Source organism: Ochotona princeps, chromosome 13 (assembly GCF_030435755.1).
Source record: "Ochotona princeps isolate mOchPri1 chromosome 13, mOchPri1.hap1, whole genome shotgun sequence".
Classification (NCBI taxonomy): Eukaryota; Metazoa; Chordata; class Mammalia; order Lagomorpha; family Ochotonidae; genus Ochotona; species Ochotona princeps.
Window position 1 is genome coordinate 41,338,392 of NC_080844.1, and position 5,748 is coordinate 41,344,139.

The window sequence follows — 5,748 nt, forward strand, 5'->3', positions numbered from 1 at the left end:
TGCTGTTTTCTATAGCTCTTCTGTTCCAAGCACCCTGGATCCATTCCCCCAGCATCAGTTCCTTCCATGTTGTGTAATTGACTTATCCTCATTTCTCTAGATCTACTCTCCACTAGGAAGTCTCCTGGGTCCTTCATAAGTGTATGTTTGCTATTCCTGGTAGCTTGTAATTTCTGATTTGACCGCCACATGTTTCAATCCATGCCTAATGTAGAGTTATTAATATGTTGTCAGTGTGAAATGGTGGAAGATCATTGGTATTTGATAATTCAGATTTCTTTCTTTCCTAAGTGTCCAGAATAAAAGCATTATTAAATGTTAAGTCATTTTTCCAAATTCCATCTTTGCATATAATGTAGTGAATATGTAGTGAAATAAAATCAATTACTAGGAACCCATGTTGGTCTGTATAATGATATTCCCAAAGTGAAACAGAAAAGGAACTCTGTTGTGATGTGTAGGTACTATAATTTTAATGTGAAAGAGAGAAACAGTGTTAGGTGTAACTTCAATCTATAGGGGAATACTGAAAGGATTACAAAAGGGAAACTTAAAGTACCTGTGCCTTTCTTCATCTATCAGTCACTCTGCTTCTCAAAGAAAGCATTAATCATGGGGAAAAAAAATTAAGTTTCAATCCCTAGCTCTAGGCAATTGCCTAGGTTGCTTTGTGCCTAGGTAAGCGTTGCACTGTTGGGAGACAAGCAGAGAAGAGCTGGTGGCATTCTGGGCCTTGTTAATGCCAAATTTGTGTTAACTAAACCAATATGCCAGGATAGCTGCTTATTATCTTTTCCTTTCTTTTCTCTTTTTTTCTCAGCATGCTTGGAGAAAGCAAGCTGGGACATGCCTGGGCAGCTCCAGGCAGTGGTGGTCTGGCAACAGATTACCCTGGGAAAGGAGTCTGGGGATATTGGAGTAGTAGCAGCTGAAGACATGTTTGAAAGGAAAGAAATGATTTCTTGGGTCTTCCATGGAACATGCCACTGCCCTCAAAGGCAGGGCAGGGACTGAGACAGAGTGGTTTAGAGAGGGTAAACAGCAGGTCATGTCCGGGTCAGGCCAAGGCACCCATCCAGGTGGGAAACCTGGGTTGGACTACACAGCATCACCTGAAACCTGCTGGTGCTCACCAAAGAAGCAAGGGCTGGGGATATGCCTGGCAGGACTGGGTTGCAGTTCCACCAGTGAATGTCACAGCAGGGGGTGTGCCACATCATGTTTCACTACAATACCCACTCCTTCATGAGAGAACTAGTTCTTGGGGCAGATTCTGTATGGGAACTGTGGGTTTGACTTCTGTGGGACTATAGCACCTGATGGATTATGCAGAGAGTTGGGGTAGTGATGGGCCAATTCAGGCTAGACCATGAAACTCTCCTGACAGGAACACCTGTGACACTTGCAGGACTGACTGAGGCTGGGAGAATACCGATTGGTGCCAGGCTTCCGCACTCATCAATGCATGCAAGTTCAGAGACTGGTGCCAGACCATGTCAAGCAGGGCGCCTGCATTCACAGGCATTGGTCTAGGTCTGGTTGGAGAACTTGGGAACTCCCCTATTGGTCTGCAGCCTACTTCCCCTTTTCCCTCATTGAGCACATGAGTTGGTGTTGGGGGTGTGCCAGGCCAGGCAGGAATACAGCCCCTGTCTCCAAATGTGTGCACCAGGTCTGGCTTGGCCAGGCCTTAGTAGCTGCTGGCATAAAGGAGATTCATGACATGGTATGGATCATGCCTGGACAGGCTGGGCTGCAACAGCTGTCCGCAAGAGCTGAGGCTGTGGGTGTGCCATGGCAACTGGGTTGAAGGTTTCGGCAGGACACACAGAATCCAGGACTAACTAACCTGGTAGGGGAACACTGGGACCCACATACTGCGCTGCATCTCCCACTGCTGTTTGTGAAAGGTGGAGCTATGTTAGACTGGGCTGGGCAAATGCCACATCAATTAGGTATGTCTGGACTGGGCCAGACTGGACTGGGTTCCAGCATCTGTTGTTGTTCTCAAGAGACATAATATGTGTGCGCCTGCAGTTCCCAAGAGGTCACATAAGAGCTGGGTATCAGTGTAGGCCAGGCTGGGTTAGGTTGTCGCACCCAAGAGTGAAACCCAAAATGGGTGTGGGTCAGTCAGACTAGACTTCAGTGCACTGCGAATTCCAGTTGTTGGGGCTGGTCGTGTCAGTCTGGGCAGCAACACCCTGTAGCACAAAGGAGACAGAATGGGTATGGTACAGCTAAGCTCGGTGCATTGCCAGCTGACAAGTTCCAGGACTGGGTATGATTCTTGTCAGCTGGAACACACTCTACTCTAGCAGGTGCAAATCCAGCACTGAGAAGATGCCTGGCATTAGAACTGTAGGCACTCCCCTGTAGGCTAAGCTGTACTTTCCATTGTTGAACATGAGAAACAAGGTTTGGGGCAGTCAAGCATGGTGAATGCAGCCACACATGTTTTATTGCATAAGGACTGTATATGGAGGTTGGTTGGAGAGAGTTAAGCCCGAGTGCCCATGGATGTGCATGACAGCTTGATGAGATGTGATTTGGGTGATGCTATGCCATGGCAGAGTATGGATAAGCAACAACCATGGCTGCATGGATGCACTGAGATGTGTGAGGACTGGGTGTGTCTTAGGCTGGTTGGGCTGGGCCACAGCTTCCGTGAGTTCATATGAGATTTGAGGCTGAGTTGGAACTGACCAGGTAGCTGCATTTGCTGGTAAGTATGTTGACTAGTGTAGGTGACAGACTGAACCTAACCCTGAACTGGCTGGTACATGTCAAAATCAAGTGTGACATCACCCCAGGCAAGGATTTTTGTGGAACTCTCTGACTGGACTACTGAAATCAGACCTGGCCACAGAGAAAATCACAGGACGTGTCCTCTCACCTTGGAGTGCATATATTGTGACTGGGCCTCTTTGGTTTCTGATGCCTTTCAAATAAGGAAGAATGAATAAATCTTAAAACAACTACATCAGGTAAGCCAATTCTACTGCCCAAGCTTTTTAGCGTGTTCCATGTGTTTGTGGATTCACTAAGGTAAGATTTTATCAGCCAATAGACCTTAGATTTTCTCAACCCTGAGTCAATGAAACAGGCATTTCTCAGAACTGTCGAAACCACTGAAGAAACACCTTATGTTTTGATGTTTGTTTGTACGATGTTTTCAGACGATGTCCTTCCTCATCCCTTGAGGATACAGGAGAAAGAAAACCTTGAAGCATTTGTTTCACCTATGTGCCTCTGAGCCTAACCCACCCCACCATAATGGGAGGCCCGCATGGACATGCATTTCTAAACTGGGTCAACAATATTAAAAATAAAATTTAAAAAATGAAAGCAATACTTTATACATCCACTTAGGATATTCTATAAAACCACATTAAATCCAGTTAAGTAGCATATGTATGACATTATATATTTCATACAAAGTATTTCTGTGACCCTAAAAGTATTTTGTAAAAGTCATTCATTTACAGGGTAGGTCCTGGATTCATCAGGACATAAAGTCACTCAAGTCCTAAAGGTTAAACCCTAAACATTTTTGACCCTGATCTTGAGAAATTGCTCCTGTAATTATTAACTACTTATGTAAATTTAGTTTTGTCATAAAATATTGACACAATCAATAACTGTTGGTGAACCCCACAGACTTGAATGTTTTACTGGGTGGAGGGGATGATGACATGGGTATTCAGGATCCAGTGTGAACAATAGTAATTGTAGTTTACGTGTCGTTGGACGGAAGGGATTGTTTGAGGTTCACCTTCTCTATTCCTCTAATAGGGATAGATTTATAATATGTAAAATTAGAATCCAAGCCATGTGAGGACTCTGACTGTATGAATTTTCAGAATCCATGGCACCATCATCAATAAAGCATGGTGTAACTGGGTCTGGAAAGACTTAATTTTTCTAGAAATAGACAAACAAAACCTGTGCTGCTCTCTTAAAACACACATGTTTCTGCATCAACATTACCTTTAGTGATCAGGTAAAGTTTAGGACTGCAGTGATGCTCTGATGCAGATGAGCACTGAGTGCCCGTTGCTGTTCAGGTCTGGGTATTGTGGTCTTTGTGTCCTGTGGGTCAGCTATGCTATACCTATCTCCCATCTTCTCTACAACATTGGAGAAGATTGTTGTGTCTATAATTTGCTTCTTTGCTGTGCATTATTTTGTGTTCATTGGTGACAGTGAGAGACCAAAAGCAGCAGAAAAAGCAGCAGAAACAGCCTTGAGTGGGCGGTGAGTGTTGAGAAAGAAGTATAGTCTCTACAGTCTTTCTCATTAGGTTCTCTTGTGCTGGTTCTTGTCACAGTTGTGCTGAGCAAGACTCAGCCTGCAAGAATAAAAGGGGAGAATCCCACCTGTGCATCCCCTGTCTCATTGCTGTAGTAATCAAATAAGAGACATCTCCTTACTGTGAAAACTATATTGTACTGTATTGTACTGTATTTTTTTATTTGTTTTATTTTTTGCCCTGAATGGCAGAGACAGAGGGAGAATGAACTACAGGCATGCACTCACACACACACACACACACACACACACACCCAAACACAAAGTGGTGGGGAACACAGAGAAAAGGGAGATCTCCTTTCTGCTGGTTCTCTCTCCAAATGATCATTATTTAGGGCTGCATGTGATAGAATTCAGAAGTCAGAAGTTCATCTGGGTCTTACAATGGTGCCAAGACCCAACACCTTTTTCAGTATCTGGTAATTTCCTGGATGCATTAGCAGGAAGATGTATTGGAAGCAGGAGAGCCAATAATGGAATTATCACCCTGTAAAGTGTACAGACATCCACGACCTTAACTCAGTGAAGCAGTATGTAGAGTGATGCTCATTTAGTGTAACGCATGGTTGAATTTGCTCAGTTTTGATAACATCATTGCCCAGGCAACAGTGATGTTAGCTGTAGCACAGCAGAACATATGTTAAAAGATCTCGAGTCAAATCCATCTCACGCTTTATTAAGAATATTATTTATTTATTTATGTTCACACCGGTGTGAGAGAGAGAAAGATTGAGCGCAAGTGAGTGAGCTCTTCATCCAGGCATCCCACATAGCTGCTGGGACCCAAGCCCTTGGACTCTCCTCTGCTGCTTTCTCTGGCAGATGAAGGGAGTTGAAAGTGGAGTAGGCAGGACATGATCTGGTGCACTTAGGGTATGCCGGCACAGGTTCCTCAAATCCATTTTCTTGTCATTTATGATGTGTGCGACTGTGGTCAGGTTTTCTGTTTTTCCACAGTCTCCCTTTCCCAAAGGTAAAATAAAACATTGACCTCTGTGTGAGCAACAGAGTGCTAGGATGGATCTCATCTTACTATCCTATGCAAAGGCCTGCAGGTTTGAAGTTTCCACACATGAGTAGAGACTGGCTCCTCTAGGTTTCAGCCTATGCCTAGGGATATGTCCACTATCTCGGCAGTGCCTAGAGAACCCTGTGGACCCTCGCAGTTGACAAGATCCAAAGCTTTCTGGGAACTTTTCTGCTCCTCAACCTCTTCTGGTAATTTGGGTGCTTTCCAGTAACCTGGTCTCCTCCTTCTTCAGCCCAGCCCTGGCCCACATGCGTCTTGTGGCAAGCTCGTGCTAGTCCTGAAATAAGCAACTTGAGGATGCATGCGAGTTCAATAAATTGTGGTGGGCTACACAGTGCCATATTGCAATGTGCATGACAGATATACTGATTGGCTAGGTTTATAATATGTATTAGATACTGATATCC